The sequence below is a fragment of the Lissotriton vulgaris genome, chromosome 6 (genome assembly GCF_964263255.1).
Source record: "Lissotriton vulgaris chromosome 6, aLisVul1.2, whole genome shotgun sequence".
NCBI classification, from domain to species: Eukaryota; Metazoa; Chordata; class Amphibia; order Caudata; family Salamandridae; genus Lissotriton; species Lissotriton vulgaris.
In genome coordinates this window covers 1000166121-1000179982 of record NC_141694.1, presented here as the reverse complement: position 1 = coordinate 1000179982, position 13862 = coordinate 1000166121, and positions in this window count along the sequence as shown.

The following is a 13862-nucleotide window of genomic DNA, read 5'->3' as shown; positions in this document are numbered from 1 at the left end:
TTTAACCGCACCAGCAGGAGTTTTAATACCAAAAACACGTTAAAAGATGGCCGAAACAAATATACATACACAAACGCAAGCTTTGAGAGCCTCAAACAATTAACTATCAATTACTCAATTAAGGCAAGGTATAAAAAGACGGCAAACCAAGCATCTTTCTCAGTTGCTGTGAAGCCACAGGACGGCTTGGATGCAGTGCAGAGAAGGTGCAGGTAAGGAGGAAACCTAGGAGGGGGGTCCCCCCAAAACCCTAAGCAGGATAGATTTATAATCAATAGAAATAATTGGAGTTTTTACTCTTTCCTCTTTCATTAGAACTTCCTGAAATTGAAACATCAGGAAATTTTTTAGAAGTATACAAACTACAAAGAAGAAGCTTCCAGTCTGCAACACTAAACTCCACGTTTTTTAAAAAAAAGGTAATAATGACAATCTAGTTAGATCCTCGGCAGTGAGGCTATTCCCTTATCCTACTTAAAACAACCCAATTTTTTTTTTTTTTAAGTAATTGAAATAAAATCATGCTCTTTCCAGCCACCTGATGCCCAACCTAGCCGTCCTGTACAAGCAATCTAACATATAGAAACAGAGGTAATACCTTCCAAGTCAAACTACTGATAACAGATGCATATGTAGCTAGTCTAAGGACCCTATTCATTGACTATGGTTTGAGACACCCATCAGTGAAGAATTTGAGAGTTAACACTGGTCATTACAGCCATCCAACTACCACAAAAATTCTGTCTCCTCCATTTGTTCTCAATAATAGCCAGTATAGAAATCAAAGAATAGAACCTGAGAGCAACCTGCTTTTCTTGTTTTACTCTCACAAAACACTAAAAGAATTTCTGTCCTTTCAGCTCAGCTCAAATTAGACTACAATCAGCAACCTGAATAAGGAAATAAAGAATCCAAAAGTAATAAATATAAGTAAGTCAAATCAGCAGTCACCTCAAAATCTGAAAACCAGAGTAAGATGAGAAACCTGACTGTTAATACTGTATTAAACTTTTCTATTATAGTACAAACTTAATAAGAAGTCCCCCAAGGATGATCAACCTTGAGGAAGTTTACTGATAAGCCTTACAGAACAAAACAAAGGCCCTTAGAATCACTAAGTAAGTACGACATTCACTCACCAAATCTTTTAGGTTCGAGTGCTGATACTGTATGAGGCAACATGGGGTAACAAATGTAAAGAGTGAATCTAGAGCTGTATAGTCATTTTTATTGAAATGTTGTTTTAACTAAATTACCCTGTTTTGCAATGTACCTTAGGATAAAGGAAGTACGCAGATAGTGGTTATGAGACAATAAGTTACATAACCATAGTGCTAAGAAAGTTTATTAAAGCTTAGAGGTCATTTGTTACCAGAATGTTAAACTAATAAAAATATTTTTATTCGTATTTTTACATAGATTGTTTTTAACCGTACAAAAAGCATTGTCCTGAAGAAGGTGTTTAAGCCAGTTCACCGAAACGCCGCGTCGACAGTTATTGTGCTTTTCCTCTTTTTTTAAAATGTATCATGTTTTTATCAATTGAATGTAATGATTTATTCTTATTAAATGTCAATGAATGTTTAAAACAACATTTTTTTTCAATACAATCAAAATAAATGTGAACATTTGAACCAATAGTAATTCTAGCACATCATCTTTTTGACCTCTTACTTTTTCATCTTGTGTGTTAGAAAATTTTGTTGAAAGCCTGTGGAAATATTGTGACATTTTCCAGTATAAATTGTAAATTTGTTACCATGTGGAGTGCCTCGTATTAAACCAGACCTTAAATAGGTTGCATGATAGTAGGACTGCTCCCACAGTCTGATCTATCCTCTATAACCAGGAAAAGGGAAACTTTCTTTTTTTTAACTGACCTTAGACCCATTCCCTTTTCGACAAGAAGGGTGTCTCCTTAAACTTTTATACTGTTCCCATGAGGCACAGGGTCAGACTGTTTTGCATATGACCACAACTGAACAGGGGTGGCAGAGTGAGCAAAAGAATGATGATGGATTAAACCCAGATTAGTTTAATGGGGGTGAGTGCTTTCAATGTTCAACACTCCGTCCATCATCCCCTTTGGTTTTGCTTTGTTCGCCCTAAGTTGGCAGGCTATGCTCAGACGTGGGTCCCTTGCTCACTTTGTCACTGTATTCAAGCTAGCCTGGCTGATGACGGCTGATTAGCCAGAAACCGGTCCCAGGATGCTTGTTTCCGGCCCAGGGAAGACATGGCACAGCAGTTCGGGCTGGACTGTTCCCTTGAGGCACAGGGTCACACTGATTTGCATATGGCCATGTCTGAACTGGGGTGGGGTGAGCTAAAGAATGATGATGGATTAAACGCAGATCAGTTGACTGGGGGTGAGTGCTTGCAATGTTCAACACTCCGTCCATCATCCCCTTTGGTTTTGCTTTGTTCGCCCTAAGTTGGCAGGGTATGCTCAGACGAGGGTCCCTTGCTCACTGTGCCACTGGATTCAAGCTAGCCTGGCTGATGACGGATGATTAGCCAGAAACCATTCCCAGGATGCTTGTTTCCGGTCCAGGGAAGACAAGGCATGGCAGTTCGGGCTGGACTGTTCCCTTGAGGCACAGGGTCACACTGATTTGCATATGGCCATGTCTGAACTGGACTGGCGGAGTGAGCAAAGAATGATGATGGATTAAACCCAGATCAGTTGACTGGGGGTGAGTGCTTGCAATGTTCAACACTCCGTCCATCATCCCCTTTGGTTTTGCTTTGTTCACCCTAAGTTGGCAGGGTGTTCTCAGACGAGGGTCCCTTGCTCACTTTGCCACTGGATTCAAGCTAGCCTGGCTGATGACGGCTGATTAGCCAGAAACCGTTCCCAGGATGCTTGTTTCCGGTCCACGGAAGACATGGCTTGGCAGTTCGGGCTGGACTGTCCCAAGAGGCACAGGGTCAGACTGATTTGCATATGGCCATGTCTGAACTGGGGTGGCAGAGTGAGCTAAAGAATGATAATGGATTAAACCCAGATCAGTTGACTGGGGGTGAGTGCTTGTAATGTTCAACACTCCGTCCATCATCCCCTTTGGTTTTGGATTTTGTGAGATGTCATCTCAGTTTCCCCCTTCGTCAGTTTGATCCAACTAAAGTTTTAATATACCCATGCAATGAATCTTCCCACAGAGCCTGCTGCATTTTGACTTGCTTATGTCAGTTTGATTCTGCCTTTACTAAAAGGTTTTTAATACCAGTTTTAAGGGAGAGTGGAATTAAAAGTTGTGATGCTTCATTGGGTTTTCTGCAGCAGCTAAATTCTCTTTCTTTATGTGTAAATGTTTGTTGGAATTAACCCAGATCTCTTGACTAGGGGTACATTTTTTGATTTGTTCTGCATTCCGTCCATCAATTGTGGGTCTTTTTTTTCTCACCCTAAGTGTGCCAGGTATGCCCAGACGTGGGCCCTGGGCTCACTGTGCCACTGGAATCAAGCTATCCTGGCTGAAGAGGGGTGAAACCCTGAAACTGGTCCTAGGATGCTTGTTTCTGGTCCTGGGATGACCTGGCTCGGCAGTTCGGGCTGGACTGTTCCCATGAGGCACATGGTCAAGATGATTTGCATATGGCCAGGTCTAAACTGGGGTGGCATGGTGAGCAAAAGAATGATGGATTTAACCCAGATCTCTTGACTGGGGGTGACTGTTTTAATTTGTTCTGCATTCCGTCCATAAATTGTGTGTCTTTTGCGTCCTCAAAAGGAAGACTGTGTTTTTTTAGCTGTTTCTTAATATAATTGCTTTTTATGATATATTCTTTGTAATGGAAAGGTTTTAAAGGTGTGACCGTCCCAAATAAATCTCATGTTATTCCAGAACTTTAGCCTGCTGTATCTATGAGGGCTTTTATGAATTACTCTTGTAAAGTACACATGCACTGTCACTCATTTACAGCAATAAATATTCTTGCTCTTGCGATGTATTTGGTTAATGGATTGAACTGAGAATACATTTCTTTTTTTGAAGTTTTTGTGATGTACTTTTATGGCTGCCTATGCAACCTAAATAATTTTTTTATATCGAATTAAGAAACAGAGGGAGATGCACTTGCTGTTAGCAGGAATCCCACAGGAACCTCCACAAACCCCTTTTCAAATCCACTTTCTACACATTAATGCATTAATAGACAAAGAGATAGACTATAGATGGCTTTAAATTTAGAGAAGGGACATGGAGGATGAGCGTTAAGTGGGATCTAGCATGAATGGCAAGATTACAGACTAACCTCTCTAAGTCATTCACATGTTGATCTCCAGCACTCACTCTTCGCTTTGCCTGGAGATCCCTGGTCTCTACTGAGAGTTCTGTACCCCAAGAAAATCCATCTCACATGAATAAATCTTAACTTAGTCCCAGTACCCATTTAATTTTCTCATGTAAGTGCTAACTGTTTGTTATACTTTCTCAGCTTTTGAATCTTCGCCTTCTCTTGAAGTTTGAAGGTTGCCTATGAGCTCTGCTCAAGCAGTCAGATGATATGTCCTTGGTCTCCTGCTCTCAAACAACCTTTTTCACACTCCTTTTTAGGTCGAGCCTAGACAGCGCTTGTGCTGTCTGGAAGATCTGTTTTATGTACTTTGTGGGATCTTAAGATCAGACCTAGGACTTGTTTGCTTCCGCCTCTGCTTAGGGACTTTTCTTCAGTTCAACAGCCTCAATATAACTTTCTTGATAGAAAACGACCAGTAGAGGTCAGTAAAATACCATAATTGCTTTCTACTTAGAGACTTTTATTTTTTATTTTTCTGACAACTGCCTCTATTTAACTTTCTTGATAGAAAATGACCAGCAGAGGTCAGTAAATTACCAGAATCACTTTAGCATTCCCTAGATTCCAGGCCATAGAAACATGTATTCAACGAGCACCCGTAGACAATATTTTTTTCAAATCTTGTATTTTTGTTGATATGACCACCGAAGGGACTGATTTTATATTAAAAACAGAGCTTTGGACAATACGATTTTCTGATGATAGGCAGTATTTCTTTCCATGTGTTCCCATACCTGGTATGTTCCACAGTTTGGTGCTCACTTTGCCTCCATGTTAAAGAACAGTGGATGTTTTAGCCCCCAGGCTAATGTGCTGCATAGCTAAATACATATAAGGTCCCAAAGGCACGACCAATTGCATTGCAAATGCTTGTTCCTCTTTGTGGTGCCACACTTTCCTCGCCGTAGACTCTTTCCTTAACCATCTCTCATGCACAGCGACAAGGAGTGAGCTTCCAAAATTATATGTATGCACTTATACGAGCATCCAAAAGAATGATTGCACACTATCTTTATTCATCAGCCAATTGCATTTTACCACAATCATAAAAGTATTAAAGGTCAAATTATGGGCAAAATATCACTTTTAACACATCATTCAAAATACTCCTCTCCTTGCACTTTGTCACCCTTCATGCAGTCCCTCCTCAGTATACACGTTGATGTAAATAATTAATTTACTCTCTTAATTTCTATGCAGGTAAGTACTTAATCAATAATAACTCAATCGAAATGAAGGAAAACAGAGTCCGTGGTGTAAGAGTTTCTAAGGGTTTTATTCCTCATAAAGGAATCAGGATATCATGTTCTGACCACCACACAGGATGTCAGAAGGGATAGATGAGCGCGCCGTCGTTTATTGACAATACATAGCTTATATACTTGATTTACATCATAATGTTCAATGTGAGAGGCGTAACAGCTGAGAGAAGACAAGATAACAGTATACACGTGGTGCTAGTACATCATCAAGAGGCGTAAACTAGGCGTGTGTGCTAGAAACGTCACTGATAGGTGACGCAAGTGGGTGGCACCAAGGGGTGGTGCTAACAGAATGTTGCAATGTCAGCGGAAATCGGAAGCTTGGATGCGCGCGCAGCTGCATGACGTGTGATAGACGGGGTGCAGGGGACTTGACATTTACACTGGCGGAAAGAGACAGAAGTCTGGCATGTCAGATCAACTTGTGCTTCTATCATATCCGATATCTGATGTTTAGGAACTAAGCTATCTGGGCAGAAAGGTCTCTAGAGCAGAAGCTATTCTATACTTGCTGTGAGTGCGTGTATAAGCGCCTGAGTGTCTGTATGAGAAGCGTGGGGCATGGGGCCTTCCATGGAAGCATGGCAACAGAGGCTATGAATTACTTGCATAAAGACAGGTCGGCCCTTTAGCCCTGTAGCTGAGGAAGGATGTTTACTGAAGCTAGCAGGCCGGAATGTATCTTCGGGGAGGAAAACAGATAACTCGAAGGTTATAGTCAATCTTGGCAGGCAGCAGGCTGAGCTGAGCACGGAGGGCCGCGCTAGAAGTAAGTCAGAGTTCACGGGTACGGGGGCTGCTTGGGCAGAGGCCCTCGCAGTCAGAAGCCAGAAAAGAGGCTCGGTGGCAGAGATTCAGGGCCTACTTTCAGCCAGGCTGAAAAACGTAGGAGTACACTTCAAAAAGACGTTGGCATAGCATACTTAGGAACGGACCATCAAACCCATTCATGGTGGGTCTGAAAGAGGACAAGTTAACGTTGGACGCAAATGTATTTGCGTCTTCATAGCTGGTACAGGAGGGAAGTTACATGCACTTTTAACTCGTACATGGAGTCGGTGGGGTACTCGCTAGGGAACACAACATGACCATAAAATTTATATTACCTCATTCCCTCCTTGTTCCCTACGGACCCTTCATGATATATCGATCCTCATAAATCGATCAGTTTGTTCTTGTAACATTATATGTTCGTCTTTCTTTCTTTGACTGTTTGAAAGGCAACTGGAATGCTCAATGCAGGATGTGGCACACAGTCCACATATCGCTGGCCCACACTGCAGGCACAGGCAACAACTGAATACTATAACAAGGCCAATGCCTAGGAACGATAAGATCTTCCATCCCCAAGCTGTCAACGTAGTCCAGAACCAACCGGACCAAGTCCAGGTGCCTGGATTCTGATGTATCTGATTTGCAATTTTATGTAAACGGGTGATAGCTTGATAGACAGATGGTGCGTTTTGTGGAATGAAAACACAGCAACTTGACCCGATGACCTTACAAGCTCCACCTCTATCTGCCAAGATGACGTCAATCACAAGACGATTTTGAAGGACAACAGTCCGTATAGCAGACTGCTCCTCTGTTAAGTTACCTAGAGCGGAGGCAGTTTCGTTCACTACTGCTTCGAGTGTTCTCGTTAATCTGCGTATTAATTTACTGTTTTGGACAGGTCCTAGGAAGAAAAAGAATCCTTTATTGAAATCAGTGTACTGTTCCCATGCCGTTTCTGTGTAGTCGACAAGGGGAATATCTCTTTTGGGTCTATTCGGTGCTAGATTCGTATTTCTATGGTAATCAGGAGGAGCTAGGAAAACAGGTGGCAGAAGGAAGGCAATGTAACAGGTACCATCCCAATCTGGAGGCAAACGTATGTATGCGGTATGACCACAAACAAAGTAGGAATGACTGATAGCTTTAAAGGACGATTTACCATGGTCACTGAACTCGACCACAGTAGTGCATTTACTATGACCTACGTGTACTGAACCTTTCTTGCTAACACATAATTCACCTGTGACTGGTAACACTAACATATGGGGCAAAACTGGAGCAGTTTCAGATTCAACAGTGAGGATCATAAGGCTAATTGTGTAATTACCTAATCCATATACTTCATTTTCTAGATCAGTTCCTATTCGAGTGGGAAGTCCTTCTTGATCAGGATAACAGACGTTGAGCAGGACTAAGTTCAAGTTTCCCCAAACCCAGCCCCCATCGAAAACAGCAATATCAGGATCTAAAGAATTAATTATTTTAAACCATGCTCCACAGGAGCCATTGTGAGTGAATGGGTACGGAAAGAGAGGCAGAGCTCCCTTGTAATTCTGATAGGGAGGGAGTCGGCCACATATCCAACAGTCTGTAGCATTATTTGTCTGATGGGAATGGTGTAACATACTAATGAATGTATTGTTGCGCAGCGCAAGTCTGTAAGAGAGTTCATGTGCAGGAAGTTCACTAAAAGTGTGTTCAGCAGAGACATTGTAAGCAGATTGTTCACGCCTGAAAATAGGCCAGTACATAGGAAGCAGAATGCTGGCAATAATAATTAGAATACTCAGAATAAACATGATTATTAGTGTCACTATGCAGTGACTACGAAGTGATTTGCAATATGTTCTTCTCTTTTCCTCTCTCTCTCTAACTCGATCTAGGGGATACATGTCAGAAACTATTTAACCGATTCACCTAAGGGAGGACTTAAACAATTAAACTGTCTGACTTGCTAGATCGAAGCTTCATTCGGTAAAGTTCTTGAGGAGTCTTTTCTCTTTTAGGCACAGTAACGTCTTGTGCTTCAACACAGTCTTTGGTGGGGGTGGACGAGTCAGAGTCCTGTTTCAGTCCGTTTTTTAGTTCATTGCATAGTTTGATGTGACTCGTGTGGACCCACCCCTTTCTCCCCTCGATTTTCACGGCGGTCCTGGTGGTAAGCAGAACGGTCTTTGGAGACTTCCAGCGGGGCTCCAGCGGACTTTTCCGGTCGAAATTCCGGACGACTACCAGGTCACCTGGGCGGACCTCATGCGCCTTTACATCGGTGTTGTCAGGGAAGGCTGCGGCAACCTGTGAACGACATGATTGGAGTGCAGACATCAAGGAGGCAAGGTAATCTGTCAACATGTTACAATCAATATCAGTGATCTTTTTCGGAACGGGCGTCCCCCACATATTCGGCGGTCTGCCAAAGACCACTTCGTACGGAGATAGCCCTGATCTCGAGTGGGCAACCATTCTCATGTAGAATAGTGCCACGGGCAGGGCGACTATCCAGTCGACCCCTTTTTCCTGACAGATCTTGGCAAGACGGATTTTTAGTGTCTGATTATGCCTTTCTACAAGGCCAGCTGCTTCGGGATGTCGGACACAGTGGAACCTCCACTGATATCCTAGCAAGAGGGAAACTTGTCTCATCAGCTCGGACGAGAACGGCTGTCCGTTGTCTGAATACACGACACGGGGCAAACCGTACCGTGGGAAGAATTCACGAACCAACTGTCTGGCAGTGGTCGGAGCAGTGTAGTCTGGGACTGGGTATGCTTCGGTCCAGCGGGACAGAGCACAAACAATTACAAGGACATACTTAAATCCTCTACAGCTATTCATCTGGATATAATCCATCTGGAGGACTTCAAAAGGGTGATCGGGAGGATGAAATCCACCTTGCTCAACAGGGACGCTTTTACCTGGATTGAACTGACAACAGATCATGCAAGTACGCACTTTCTGTTTTGCTGCTGCTCGTAAGTGTTTGTTGTACCAGAGATTCTGTAAACTGTCTAACATGGCTTTCTCTCCAAGATGGGCAGGACTATGTGCTGTATTTATCATGACTTGAACCATTGAGTCGGGGAGAAACCATATAGATTTTCCCTTCGTCACCCAACCTTGATCTGTCTGAATCCCTCCTAGTTCAGTCCATTTCTTTATCTCCTCTGGAGTAGCATGTGTCTGGATATCAATTACATCTAGGGCGGGGTCTCTAACTGCCATACACTGGGTCTGGACTATTGTCTTTGTCACATCAGTAGTCTGGGTGTAAGTCAATGCTGTATGTTTTGCTGTCTGGTCTGCCAGGTCGTTACCCTGGGAAACAGAATCTGTGACTTTAGTATGTGCCTTACACTTCATGACTGATATGCCCGAGGGCAAATGTATTGCTTCTAACAGTGCTTGAATGAGGGGGCCATGTTGTATCTTGGCCCCATGGGAAGTCAGAAAACCTCGTTCTTGCCAGAGGACTCCGAAGTCGTGTACAACTCCGAAGGCATAGCGGGAATCTGTGTATATGTTAACATTTCTGTTCTTGGCTAGAATACAGGCTCGAGTCAGAGCGATGAGCTCTGCTGCTTGAGCAGACAGGGTGTCAATACGATGTGTTTCTTTAATTTCAGTTTCAGTGGTCACGGCGTACGCGGCCACTAATTCTCCTGTACTTGTTCTCATGCATGAACCGTCCACATAAAGTGTCAGGTCTGGATTTGTCAATGGGACATCTGTTAAGTCTCGTCTAGGCTTAGTTACTGCATTAATTATTTCTATACAATCATGCGGAGCTGGATCTGTCATAACTGTAGGTAACAGTGTTGCGGGGTTCAGGATGCTGCAACGTCTGATTTCTATGTGTGGCTGGAATAGTGTTAATTCATAACCTGTCAGTCGTGCTATAGTTAAGTGTTGAGTCTGGGTTCTGTTTAACAAAACCTCTACAGAATGTGGTACTTGAACTGTTAACTGATGACCTAAAACAATTGAATCACTTTGTCTTATTGCTAACGCTGTTGCTGCTACTGACTTTAAGCACGCAGGGAGTGCTTGAGCTACTGAATCCAATGTACTAGAAAAATAAGCACAAGGCTTATGTGAACCTGCTTGGTCTTGAGTGAGGACAGACAACGCTGTGCCATCACGTTCTGTAACAAAAAGTGTAAACGGTTTGCTGTAACATGGTGTCGCTAAAACTGGTGCTTGGCATAAAACTTTCTTTAATTCTTCAAAAGCTTGTGTGTGTTCCTGAGTCCAAGGGAGGACAGTCGAAGTCGCTGCCTCCTGTGTCGTTAACTGGATGAGTGGTTTAGCTAGAAATGCATACTGGGGAATCCATTGTCTGCAGTACGAGGTGAGGCCTATGAAGGCCCGCACTTCCTTTTGTGTCTTGGGTTGCGGCATGTTCACAATTAACTGAATGCGATCGGGAGTGAGCTGTCTCCCCACTTTGGACAGCAAGTGACCCAAGTACACAACTTGCTGAACACAGAATTGTAGCTTCGAAGGAGACACCTTGTGTCCCTTGTCGGCCAGGAAATGTAAAACTGTCAGTGATGCTTTTTCACATTCGGGCTCACTTCGTGCGGTGATCAGCAGATCATCGACGTATTGTAGTAAAGCGGTGTTAACTGGCATTTGAATACAATCTAGTTGTCTTTTCAGTGCTTGACTATAGATGCTGGGGCTTTCTGTGAATCCTTGAGGTGCGCGCGAAAATTTGAAACTGCGTCCATTTAAACAGAATCCGAAGAGATATTGGCTCTCTGGATCAATAGGCACGCTGAAGAAGGCGTTCTTGAGATCAATTACAGTAAAGAACGTTGCTTCTGAATCAATAGCAGTCAAGAGAGATGATATATCGGGGACCACAGGATACTGTGGGATAATGCATTTATTCAATTCTCGAAGATCAATCACCAGCCGATATACTGGCGGTGCATTGGGATCAGTACGTTTAAGAATCGGAATGATGGGTGAGTTACAGATATTGGAGTCGGTCTCGACGACCACTCCTTGGGCAATGAGCTCTTCAATGATTTTCAGTAAAGCCGCTACAGCATCGGGTGGTAACTTGTATTGTCTGATTCTGGGTAATACAACACCTGCCTTGAGGGTAACGCGGTATGGTGTAATGTGCATACATCCTACATCAGTTGGGCCTTTTGCCCACAAGTAATCAGGTACATTTTTCAATCTGACGTCAAACTCACGAAGGACGTAATGACCCTTGAAATCCCGCAGAAAGAGTCTAACTCCCTCCGGGGAGCAGCATATTATAGCCCCTAGAGCCTTCAGTGTTTTAATTCCTAACAGATTTTCCGGACATGATTTTGTTAGTAACAGGTCTGTAACGCGTGATAATGGACCCACAGCCAGGGGAACTGGTTCTGAGACTTCATTTACAATAGGTTGTCCTGAAAAACCAAGGGAAACATTTTGTGAGCCTGAGAGGGGTGCCCCTGGAACTTCGTCATGACTTATTGTAGTGCGACTTGCCCCTGTGTCAATTAAAAACTTTCTATCTTTCCCCAATACTTGACTGTGTACATAAGGACCTTCTTGATCTACAGGAATCTCGATAAGAGGCAAGCCACCTTCCCTCTCTAGGCTGTTTCATGTATATCGGGAATATTCGGGGTAAGCAGACTGGGCATACTGGTACATCTGTTGTGAGACTTGCTGAGTTGCAGCAATGGGCTGTGGCTGTGGTACTGCTACGGTCTGTGCTGTCTGTGCGGATGCATGCATGGGCTGTGTATTCTGTGTAGACTGATGCTGGTTATGGTCTTGTCTAGGCGGATGCGGTCTCTCTTTAGTTTTACCTGTCGCTATGTTATGTTTCAGAACTGCACATTCGTGTACGTAGTGACCTGGCTGCTTGCAATAATTGCATGTCCCTTTAACAGGAGCTGCAGCGTGACTTGTCTGGGTCGTACCTTTCCTGTGACTGTCGGATGGGACCGTCTGGGCTACTAACATTTTCATTTTCGTGTCTTTCATGCGCTTCTGTTCCTGATCTTGTTCTTCCCTAATTCTATTCTGGTGATATTGTAACATTTGTAACATCTGGGATGGCGTATTTGCTTGCCATGTACTCTCGACTTTATACACTCTATTTTTAACTAACGGTAGGGAATTCTCGACTAACTTTGATACAAAAAGATGTGGGTACGACTCGCTACTTGGCTGGAGGCCACTATTGATAATAAAACATTTCTCGAATCTTGAATAAAAGTCGCTAGTATCTTCATCATGTTTCTGTTTACAGGACGAGATTGCATCCCAATCCTCCTTTCTAGTTGTCAATAATCTGGGCAGGACCTGTACTATTAAACCTGGTAATGCTTTAGTTTTGTCCCCAAGGCCTAACCCTGGAACCCGTTTCTTTTCTTCATCCTCTATTTCTGCCCAGGCAATCTTTGCGTCTCCCACCTCCCAGTCCTTTTCCTTTAATTTCTCGAATATACCCGTAGGCAATAATACTTTCAACATTTTCATGATATCATCATATGTGTAGTCCCCCATCAGTAACATGTCTTTGAGCTCTCTATGAAAACCTGCAGGGTCTTTATCATGGCACGGTACTAATTTCTTCATTTCTAACAGTTCTAATTTAGTTAGAGGCGTGTGTACATACACGCGTTTCAAAATTTTATCCTCACCCATAACAGGGTGCACTTCTCGCAAGGGGTTCTGACTTTCAATACCACCCCCGCACTGCATATGGTACATTTTCCTTTCTGGAGGTGGGGCGGGAACATATTCAGGACTTACAAAGGTGTCATATCTGCGTCGTTGTTCTAGAATTATTTGAACTAATTTAGTGCTTAGGCCTCTCCATCTATCCATCAGTAGTGCTTCTAGTGTCTCATGTAAGGGACCTGGATCGGAATAATGTTTTCTGTACTTAATGAGAAGGTGCTGAATCATATATATACCTGCTAATTTCTGTTCGTCGGGGGAGAGGTTCAGAAATGTCTGTGCTACGGTGTCATCATTATATATGTCTGCATTTTCGGCCCATGATACCGCTGATCGGGCTAATTCTTGTTCATCCATAGAATTGAGTACATGGTACCCAACTCGATCTCGAAGCCGTTTATCAGTTTCCTGGAACTGATGTTCAGCAGAATTCGGATTCGTTAAGGCAGAGAAGAAAACTCTCTTGCTTTCTGGACGGATACCCTTCCTAAGATAAGTTCCCTTACCTACATATGCTATAGTGCTTGTAGTTGGTTCTGGTTCTTCAGATTCTTCTTCCTCCTCGGAGGGAGCCTTTTCTTTCTCTTTCTCGTGTACTGCTATCACTGCTTTCTTAATCTTTTTATACATGGCCTCTATGCAATTTTGTCTGTCATGCTTTCCATCGGCTATATTTTGACCCCACTTGTTCAATGCATCCAATTCACTCTGCTCTGTTCCGGGCCTGTCTCGTTCTCTTATTAGACAATTTATGAAAAATCGTAGTATCAGTGCTTGCATGGTAACTTTCTGTTTCTCCAGGGCATCCTTAATACTGTCGGG